At 37.4% G+C, this 11,760-nt stretch overlaps 1 long non-coding RNA gene across 1 annotated transcript in view; it reads right to left on the reverse strand.

Annotated features, from left to right (window-relative positions):
* The window catches only part of LOC103279461 (uncharacterized), a 57,223-nt gene extending 49,463 nt beyond the window's left edge, over positions 1 to 7,760 (reverse strand). The window contains exon 1 of the long non-coding RNA XR_506807.3: positions 7,492 to 7,760. This is a non-coding gene — a long non-coding RNA (uncharacterized LOC103279461). The remainder of the gene's footprint in view (positions 1 to 7,491) is intronic.
* Between the last annotated feature and the right edge of the window lie 4,000 nt (positions 7,761 to 11,760).

The raw sequence follows: 11,760 nt of genomic DNA on the forward strand, positions 1-11,760 counted from the left end.
TACATTCAAGCTCTGCTTCCTTTCAAAAATATGAGAACAAAGGAATGATTGGAGAGAGCTGTCATGTGAATTGTTTTCCTGTCAAGCGTTCATTTAGCCACCTATGTGTTTGTGGCTCCATCTGTTTATACCTCTCATCAGCTAATTTGGTATTTTAAAATGAGAATAAGCGCTGAAGCAGTTTACACCAATGTGCCACAAGGAAGTGTCATTTTTGGGAATGCTGGGATATACAGTGCTCCATTGCAGTACATTTTTTTTTGCTTGATATTGGCTATTATGTGAACCCTTTATCACAGGTTTTTCATGCAACCCTGTGATCAAATGTGCATTTTGGTCTGCATTTTCTAGGGTCCCCATCCAATTTCCTTCAGGATTTGTGGGCTGTGTAGATGGGGGCCTGTGTGCCCTTGAATGAGATTAAAAGGTGGAATAGGGAAAAAGAGGCTAGTTATCCATTGCCAACTTAATATTGGCCTTCTTTTGGAATGGGAAAAGATTGAGATTTTTATGAAGTTAGGAATAGGTAATTAAATAACAAATTCCAAACAGTTGCAGCCCTGTGTACCACATCTCTTCAAGCTATGCATGTTCATTCTTCTGTACTGGGGAAAGGATATTAATATTCATCTGCCGAAGATGCACTAGATATAATGTTAAATAAAAAGGTTTTTTTTTAAAAAAATGATAATTTCCTGAAGAAAATAAAAACAGCTTTCTCATGTGATTTTCACTTAAATATTAGATTCCTCCTTGAATGGTCTTGGAAAATCTAGTGAACTAAGAATTGAATTGTGAAATAGATCTAATTCTGTATAAATAAAAGGTGATGTTTTTAGGAAAATTGGGAGTATATTCAAAATCCAAAACTAATCTGGAAGTTGGGCAAAACATGTGCCATCAAGTCCACATATGGGAAGTTTAGTTCAATATCTCAGGGAATGGTGATACATCCAGACAAAGCACCAAGAAGCCTTTAATTATCTCATCTAAGTTTCATAAATTGTGTTGAAATTGTATCATCTTTTATATTATAACATTAAGTATTTTAGTTTGAATCCCTTTGGACTGATAACTTTTCTAACAAATTATTTCCAGATTATTTCTGAGATAAGACTTTCTCCGAATGATTCATCTTGCTGTGTAATGCACATCCATACCCATTCAGCTCTGCAAATTAGCCCATGAAAACATTTTTAAAAGGAATATAACTGCAGCTGCAAACATAAATTATAAGCATTTACTGCTTTTCTCAAACTTCCCATTTCATGTTTCCTGTTTGCTATAGATAGATGAAGCTTTATACAAGTATGTCTGATTTACGCTCACATGTTTTATTGGGTGTTTCTCACAAAAAGAATAAGTGAAATAAAAATTATTAAATTTAACATTTTGTACAGAAACCACTAGAACAACAAAGGCAAAAGAAATAGAAAGGCAATGTATGTCTAAAATATGCTTTTGTTAAAATGATGAAAAAAGCCAGGCTAGCACAGCGGGTTAAACTGCCTGCTATAGAAGATCCTGCTGACCTGAAGACTGGCAGTTCACGTCCGGGTCAGGGTGAGCTCCCACCATCAGCCCAGCTTCTGTTCACCTAGCAGTTCGAAAACAACAATAGAAGTGAACAAATAGGTACCGCTTTGGCAGGGAGGTAAAAGGCACCTTGAAAAAACATGCTGCCAAAAATCCAACCAGGAAAGGCATTGATGGATGACAGGCTTCTCAGTGTTGAAAATGAGCAACAGCATCTCCCCATGACCAGGTCGAGCACAGCCAGATGCCGGAGATGAAAAGAGGGAAACCTTGCCTCTGTTTATGTACTGTCTTTTTTTGTCAATTATATTACGGCATTGAATGTTTGCCATATATGTATGTGTAATAATCTATGAGTTCCCTCGGGGAGATAAAGCAGAATATAAATAAAGTATATTAAATATATTAAATATTGTCTGAAATTTGGGCTAAGAGATCAACGTCATTCTAATGTCAGAGCCCCATCTGTATACTGCTAGGATAATTTTTTTAGGAAACAGGCAAAAGCTAATGACATTTTAAGAGAAGAATGCTTATTAGTAAAAGTGGAAATGGTATTACTTTTCACCCCTTCTTTCTTTAATAAAAAGTTCCCTTTCCACTTCAGAAGAAACAGAACTATTGCAGGTTTCAGCCAGACAGGCCTCCATGCTGCCTCAAACGGAGATAAGTATACCTTTGTAGATTTTACAATTTAATAAATTTACAATTTTTCACCTTGCTGTGAGAAAGTAATTGGAAGCGAAACATTTTTCAAATATTTGCAGCTTGGCATGTTTTCTGTGAAAAAATATGCACATTGGGAAATTTACATCTTATTGGCTCTGAAGAAAGCACTATTTTCTGACTAGGAAAACTGCCTCCTTCACAGAAATACTTTCCATGTGGAAAATGGCATTTTTATTACAAATGTCCCACATGCATTCTTTGTGTGTGTGTGTGTGTGTGTGTGTGCATGTGCATGTATGTGTGCGCGCGAGCGTGAAAGCAAAATAAGTTCTTATGTCTCAACTGAAATAACAATACATTTTGAGAAAGGGTCATACTGGGATGGAGGGTAGCAACAGAAGGGAGATTTGGAATACTCTTTGTATCTTACAATACTCTTTGCATCTTGAAATGCTTACAAGGACTATGTAAGTTTTTTACACTGTAAGATTTATGTTTGGTACAACACTGCAAGTTTATGCTTGGACTCTGCTGAAAAGAGTAAAGTTTTTCTGTTTTTCCTTTTGAAACTATGCAACGTTATCATGTCTTTGTTGAACTAGACTGAATTCCATTTGAAGCACAGCAATTACTTCATCCAGTGAGCCCCGATCTAACAAATAACTCAGTGGATGTTCCTGAATGAGACAGAGCTTTCAGTAAGTAATAGAAGTCTGTTTCAAACATCTATCTACATTGTTTGGTTTCTGTGTATTTGATTAATGTAAGTTTTGTGCCTGTTATCAGAATAAGAACTGATACAGTTGAAAAATATTCTATTGAAGCTGATCTGTGATGTGTCTAGATCTGTAGTGACCCATTCACATGCACACTATGAGAGATTATTTGTTCTTCTTGCTCACTTTTTCTGGCACATTATGTAGTAGCGACACACAACTGTTTTAGACAAAACTCCTTTGCAGCCCTACCTGAGACATTTTTCCTACAAAAGGAATGATCTACCACTGCGCTATGGATCTGAAACACACACACGCACAAACCATCACATGATGTTACAACAGCATCCACCTGATTTTGATTTGCTGATTTGCCTCTTAATATGATTAAGCTGGAAAACAATTAATGCTGACTCTTTATAATTGGTGTTGGTAATGCAAGCAGCCTTATGTTGACTTCCTTCTCAATGTTGTAAACATTTCCTTAACTTGAAAGAGCTATTGTCTCTGATTAATGTAAACATGTTGTTTTCCCCCAAAGTTCAATAGTTAATCATTTCTCACAGTTCTTATCAATGTCAGCAGTTCAGCAACTTTTAATTACAGTTTCCGAATGTAGTTAATGATTTTATCATTGCAGGCCTCAATCTTTTAGAATGGTGTCTCTAAAATTATTAGCTCTCATTCATTCACCTTTCATACAATTCCATTCATACTATAAATCATATCTTTTTCATCATATCAGCCAAGGATGCCAACATGCCCCCCTCCTTTTCCTCCCCTCCTTCCCATGGAGGCAAAGAAGGGCATGATCCAAATGGAACCCTCTTTCCAAAAAGAAGAAATTGGGGTTATTTTTAAAAAGAGAAAGAAGGTGAGGCCAAGAAGCTCTAGGTTGGAATGGATAGGGCAGGTGGTGGCCCCCCTACTCCCCGGAAGCCATCAGCAGCATTCAAAGGGGAGGGTCCCCCAAAAGGAAATTGTAGAAGAGGAAAAACAAGGCAAGACAGCATTCAGGATCAATACAAGGGGAAGGGGTTATAACTCTGGCATATTGAATGAAAGAGGGAAGGAAAGAAAGAAAATGGAGATGAAGAAGGAAGGTGGTGACAAAAATATATCCCCCCCCAAAAAAAAAAAATCTTGTAACAATCCTTGGGATGGAGGGGCTTGGGGTACATCCTGTTCTATGGTGGAAAATATAAAATATATATTTAAGAGATCTGAGGAGGAAGCAGAAGAGGAATGTGATGGGGTTGGTTGCAATGATTTCATCATCATGCCTGGTACTCATATGTGGGTGTATCTACATGTAGGCGGACCTGCCTGAAGTCAGATAGAGGAGCAGTGTCTCAGTTCCTAAGACCATCAGAAATGTGTTTTCTGATTATCTTAGGTGACTCCTGTGAAAGGGCTGCTCGACCCCCAAAGGGGTCATGACCCAAAGGTTGAGAACCACTGTGCTAGAGGGACCTAATTTGTGTCCCACCAATATGAGCAATAAAGTATTTGGTGACAGGGACTTTTCTACCATAATACTGTGGTTGTGGAACACCCTACCCTTAGAAACCCAAATGGTGCCACCACTGCTGCTAATCCTGTGCTAAAATTCTATGTGATCTGTTACATTATATACTTTACGTATACCTAGCTTTGTAGCAGAGGCACTAAGAAACCTATTCACTGGAATGTGACGTTCTATAATGGGACAATGACAAGAATACCCAATGCACCTTGATGAAACCAAGAACTCCTCACTGGCATTCCATCACACATTGCAGGCTCATAGCAGATTGCTTCATTCTCAAAATTCATTGTTTGTTTTACTGGCCCTGCTATGTAGCATGTTTAATAATAATAATATTAATAATAATAATTGTGCAAGGAAGCCGACGAAACCATTGATCATATTTTCAGCTGCTGTAAGAAAATCGCAGACAGACTACAAACAGAGGCACAACTATGTGGCCCAAATGATCCATTGGAACTTATGCCTAAAGTACCACCTCCCAGCAGCAAAGAACTGGTGGGATCACAAACCTGCAAAAGTATTGGAAAGTGAGCACGCAAAGATACTGTGGGACTTCCGAATCCAGACTGACAAAGTTCTGGAACACAACACACCAGACATCACAGTTGTGGAAAAGAAAAGGGTTTGGATCATTGATGTTGCCATCCCAGGTGACAGTCGCATTGACGAAAAACAACAGGAAAAACTTAGCCGCTATTAGGACCTCAAGATTGAACTTCAAAGACTCTGGCAGAAACCAGTGCAGGTGGTCCTGGTGGTGATGGGCACACTGGGTGCCGTACCAAAAGATCTCAGTCGGTATTTGGAAACAATAGACATTGACAAAATCACGATCTGCCAACTGCAAAAGGCCACCCTACTGGGATCTGCACACATCATCCAAAAATACATCACACAGTCCTAGACACTTGGGAAGTGTTCGACTTGTGATTTTGTGATACGAAATCCAGCATATCTATCTTGTTTGCTGTGTCATACAACAACAACAATAATATTATTTTTCTTGTACCCCGCCTCTATCTCCCCACAGGGGCTCAGGGCGGCTTACAAATGCAAAAGAGTATACATAGAAAAACATCAAATACCGAAAACGCACAAATGAAAAATTAAAACATATGATTAAAATCAAACCATTAATAAGACAAAGGTAAAGCACCTCAATAAAAACATAAGGATGGGCTTTAATCAGTCCTGTAATGAATACAGGCATCTCACAACTGCCCAATTCTCGCAATATACCACATTTTATTGCATAATGGTGCAACTATTATGTGAGGGGGGAAAAAATCTGCCTTTGATTTCTGGTTGTTGGTATTTAAAAATAAATAAATAAACAATACACCTTACCTCCAAACAAGCAGTGTTTTTTAAAAACTGCAGTCATTTGGAGTTGAGTCTCCTTTCCTTCCTTCTCTCTCTGAAGGCAAGACAGTTTAAAAGCTACAACATAAAGGTTTCTTAAATTCCATTCTTCTATCCTACCTCTTCTCTCCTTCTTTTCAGACAAGACAGTTTACAAAACCTTGAATTGAGTTCTTTGGAGACAGAAGGAAAGAGGGAAGATATGAGTTCCAGAGGCATCTATTTCAGGTTTTTAAACGGTCTTGTCTGAGAGGAAGAAGAGAATAGTGGAGCTTTAGAGACCTCAGTTTTATAGTTTTTAAACTGCCTTGCCTTTGGAGAAAGAAAGAAGGGGGAATCAGCTCCAAATGATTCTACAATTATTAGGCAAGGAAAACCAAAATTTCAATTTTGGCACCTGAAAAATGGGGGTGCGATTATTATGTGATGAAATAAAAGGAAGTCAATTTACAAGGATATATGGCTCCAACAAGATTCTGTCCATTTTAATGTCTATGGAAACTAATTGATGTTATCTAAATCTATACCTTTACATAATCTTAAATGGTTTTTAACTGGCTTGACTGTTTTAAATTCTTATTTTAGCTTTTTAAATAGTTTAATATGATTTTAGTCTGCTCTCTTTTGTAGTTTAAATTGTTTTAAATTGATATTATATCTCAATTTGAGATTCTTAGACATTGAGTGGGAGAAGAATATGTTTGTTCGCATAATGGCCATCCAGTTGACTATGGGTAATTCACAATATGGGGAAGACGTGATGTCCTCCTTCACAAACATCTTTTAGGTATTAGGGGATTTTTGTGGAATTAATCTCCTATTTTGTGTAGAACAGGAGCAAAAATCTGTTCAGCAGTATTCATTTGAAACCCTATCTCTCAAGTCTGTTTTTATAGTTTCTTTGGCTGGCTTATTAGTGATTTGGGAAGAAGAGCTTTGAGTTGCATTATAGCCTATCATAAACAAAGATGTAATGGATGCTGTGTGCTAATAAAAATGAATGATTCCAGTAGAACTATATATAGTGGGGCAATTTGATATTGCATCTTCCGGACAAATGTAATTAAACTGTCTTCATTCTTCCCTGTTTCCTGTTTATTTGCTTAATAATTTGTTTACCTTCAGTGTTATTCTTTATAATGGTCTAATATAATTTGTTACTGAGCTGATCAGTGGGAAGGCACCGTTGTCAAGAGTATTGTAATCAAGTTTAGAAAAATCAAATGACATGTGCATATGGGAATGTATGAACCACTCCAAAAATCAGTTAATGTCCTTGCCTTTCTTCCGTGTCATTCATTATATCAATTCATGGGGAATCAGTTTATCCATGATTTTAAGATATGGAAGCTGAACCGTTATAGTCAGGTTGTTATTAATTTTGCCTACTTGCTGCTCCATTTTTGCACATCACATAAATACATTTTAATGCAGCTTGATTCAATATATTCTGTTATTATTTTGTATTATTTTGTATATTTTTCTGAACCAAAGAGAACACAGAAGACATTGAATCATCAACATCCACAAAACAAACATTTTTTGCCAAATTGCAAATTAATTGTGAATCCAGAAACAATAAGCACACTAGTAATTGATGAATACAGAAATAAAATTCTTTAAAATTTACAAAAAGTAAATAAAGATGTAAATAGAAAGAAAAAATATATTCAATACCCAGTTTCTTCTTTCCATTGCGGGAACTCCAGGAAAAGCATAGAGAATATCCCAATTTAGCCAATTTATGCAGTCTATGCCTACATTGAGGTTCCAACAAACAAACAAAAAAACCCTGCCTTCCTCTTATGCACCAGCCAGCTGTTCTGGGTAATTTCCCACCCAGGTGCTTCTAGTGAACCAATGCTGAGCTGAATTCTTGCCTTAAAGCTAGAAGCCAACCTGATAACATACTCTCCCCATCCTTCAGGCTCTCTCTGGCCTTGTTCCAGTAAAGATTTAAAGTAATAAGGAATTTAACCAAAATATTCAGACATCGTATCACTTATTTTATTTATAGTCTCAAAAGCAAATTGAGAATACAGTTATAATGTATTTTAAAACATAAAGTTAAACTTGGCATTATGCTAAATGTCCTTTGCCCGGAAGCTGGTCACTTGAAATGCTTCTGGTGTCACTGCTGTCAAGCCAGGCATCGCCCCCCATTCTGTATCTTTGCTTTTCATTTTTTCTGCCGAAGTGCATTTGTCCCTGTTGAACTTCATTTTGTTAGTTTCGGCCCATCTCTCTAATCTGTTAAAATCATTTTGAATTCTGCTCCTGTCTTCTGGAGTGTTGGCTATCCCTCCCAGTTTGGTGTCATCTGCAAACTTGATGATCGTGCCTTCTAACCCTTCGTCTAAGTCGTTAATAAAGATGTTGAACAGAACCGGGCCCAGGACGGAACCCTGCGGCACTCCACTCGTGACTTCTTTCCAAGATGAAGAAGATGCATTCGTGAGCACCCTTTGGGTTCGTTCACTTAACCAATTACAGATCCACCTAACCGTAGTTTTGCCTAGCCCACATTTGATTAACTTGTTTGCCAGAAGGTCATGGGTGACCTTGTCAAAGGCCTTACTGAAATCCAGATATGCTACATCCATGGCATTCCCTGCATCTACCCAGCTTGTAACTTTATAAAAAAAAGAGATCAAATTAGTCTAGCATGATTTGTTTTTGGTAAATCTGTGTTGACTATTAGCAATGACCGCATTTGTTTCTAAGTGTTTGCAGACCACTTCCTTAATTATCTTTTCCAGAATTTTGCCTGGTATCAACGTGAGGCTAACCAGATGGTAATTGTTTGGGTTGTCCTTTTTCCCCTTCTTGAAGATAGGGACCACACTTGCCCTCTTCCAATCTGCTGGGACTTCTCCCGTTCTCCAAGAACTCTAAAAAATGATTGCTAGTGGTTCCGAAATAACTTCTGCTAGTTCCTTCAATACTCTTGGGTGTAGTTGATCCGGCCCTAGAGACTTGAATTCATTTAGAGCAGCCAGGTATTCCTTGACAACTTCTTTCCCTATTTGGAGTTGGATTTCCCCAAATCCTTCATCCACTCCATGTTGCTGAGGTTGAGGCTGGCTTTCTTGTTGTGAGAAGACTGAGGCAAAGAAGGCATTAAATTGTTCTGCCGTTTCCCTATCCCCTGTCAGAATTTCCCCATCTTCTCCTCGCAGAGGCCCTATTGCCTCCTTTTTCTTCCTTTTCCTACTGACGTAAGCAAAGAAGCCCTTTTTTTGTTTTTAATGTCTCTGGCAAGCCTGAGCTCGTTTTGCGCTTTAGCCTTGCGAACCTTTTCCCTACAGGAGTTGGCTATTTGTTTGAATTCTTCTTTGGTGATTTCTCCCTTTTTCCACTTCTTGTGCATGTCTTTTTTGAGTCTTAGACCAGTTAGAAGTTCTTTGGACATCCATTCTGGCTTCTTTGTACTTGTCTTGTTTTTATTCTTTGTTGGCACTGTTTGCATTTGCGCCTTGAGTATTTCACTTTTGAAATACTCACTTTAGACTTAGGGTTGTCCTAAATCTGAAACAACTTGAAGGCACACAACAACAACAATCCTAACTATTTTGACTATATCATCAGCCAAAAGCAGGCCCATACTTCCAATTGAAATATGTTTATTTTGGTACAAATTGTTCTTCATTTTAAACATTGTGTTGTTCTTTCATATACGTTTTTGCACTACAAATAAGATATGTGCAGTGTGCATAGGAATTTGTTCCTGGTTTTCTCAAACTATAGTATGCCCCCTCCCCCCCCCCCAAACAGTCTGAGGAACCATGAACTGGCTCTCTACTTCAAAGGTTTGAGGACCCCTGCTCTAAGTGGTTCATCTGGTTACACCGTAAAACCAGGGCAGAATGGTATGGATAGGGCCTCTCTTTCTGTCTTTCTGTCTGTCTCTGTTTCTCTCTCTCACACACACATTTATATATTTACATTTAGTTTTCCTCCCCTCTCTCCTCCTAGATCGATCATAGTTATTAGATGACTGGGTTTGTCACATTTGCCATTACAGAACTCTGGAGAATATTAAAATATGTACTTAGCCCCTGCCTTGATGACACTTGAAATTTCTGCTCGTTGAAGGAAAAATCTGGTGCAATTAATCAGCATCTGATTTGCTATGTCAGCAATTACATATTTAGGCAACACAGATAAATGCTGATGGAAATTATGTATGTGTTAGATTGAAGCTTAGCAGAAAGAAAGATAGTTTTACAGGGGACAGATTCAAGACTTCTTCAGTTTGCTCCTTTGATAAATCTTCTGGAGTGCTTAAGTGAAAGAGCTTATTGGAAGAAATTTTGCTCGCTGGCTTAATTCCATTTCCTGAAAAACAGATCTATACAGGAAAATGTATCATATCTCAAAGCATTTTGGCAATATTCTGTTGAAAAACTATAATGTATTAGCATTGTGTGCATATGAAGAAGAAATGGGTGCAGGAATGACATGTGGGAAGGGACAGGGACATGTTGATGCCCCCAGAAATGTTGGATTATAATGTCTATCATCCTATCCAACATTAACCATACTTTTTGGGGATTGTGGAAATCCAACAGGTCTGCAGGGTACCAATCTGAAAAAAAACTGTTGTATGGTGTTCCTTTTACCATATGCATGTCGCTACCTATGTTATTGTATGCACCATTCCCTCAATATAAAATGGAGTAGGGGTTACTTAATACCACCTATGCATTTGGAAGTGAAACAAGTCCACCACAGAATCAGGTGCTGCTTTGACAAATTCAGATCATTTCCTGGTAGGGTGGCCATATATAAAATAATTTTGTTGCATTTATGTTTCATTATTTCTAACCACCTTTTGTTTGTAAATGGGCTCCAGGGCAGCCTATGATGTTGAGATAAATTCTCACCCAAACAGATGTATCAAGTAAATATGAATAAATGAATAAAGCAAACAATAAAAGGAACTTAACATTATGTTAAGCCCAGTAACACAAGAGAAATACATTGATATTGGGAATCATAATAAAGTCATTTAAAAGCTTAATAGCATTCTAAATGCCTGGACTGAACAAAATAGGTCTCACTGGAGAGGACATTCATTAGGGAGAAAACAACAAGAGAGAATGCCCTATTTATTGTGTATTTACCATGCAAATTTCTGCAGATGGGGCATTCACAGTGACGCTTCGCTTGATGTTCTATTATTCCAGATCTAAGTTGAATATAATACCATATAGGACAATGAATATCCTAAGGCAGAATTCAGGATCTTCAGTGGATTTCTGGTGGGTGGAAAGTAGTACCCAGATACAAAAAGTCCCCTTCCACACTACAACCCCATATGTATTAAAAGTTTAAAAGTACAGTATGACTGATCCAATAGCTATGGTTTTACTACACTCATTGAAAAACTATAGCAATATGTATTGCAATATGCCCCACAAAGCATAAGTTTTTGCAGTTTAATAAACTTTTTGCATTTTTATGATAGAAGCAATTTTGAAATGACATTTATAACCCAGGAACAGAAATCATGTTACATAGTGTAATAGGCAATTACATTACTTGTAACAAAGCTCTGACAAATTCACATCTCTTTTACATTAGCTCTGCTGATATCTTAGTTATTTGCATTCTCCTAGTGTAAGCTACTAAAGGTCATAATCATTACCTTTTGAAAGTCTTTAAGAAATAAAACCATATCTATGCTAAAATGTTGTTGCCTTTGTTGAATCTCCTCCTCTGGCCAACTGTTAACAATTTCACTGAAGACACAATAGATTTGTCAAGATAGCCTTTATTGTCACTGATGCTGAAATTACAGTAGAGCTCAAATTGCTTGGAAAATTTGTTTTTGGTTGCTTTTTTATAGCACAAATACAAGTAGTCAATCTATAGTATTTAAGGGCTTAAATAACAAAGCCTGCAGGATAGTTCAATTGCTGAAGAGGATAAAAATGGCCTAGT

Source organism: Anolis carolinensis, chromosome 4, assembly GCF_035594765.1.
Source record: "Anolis carolinensis isolate JA03-04 chromosome 4, rAnoCar3.1.pri, whole genome shotgun sequence".
Taxonomy (NCBI): domain Eukaryota; kingdom Metazoa; phylum Chordata; class Lepidosauria; order Squamata; family Dactyloidae; genus Anolis; species Anolis carolinensis.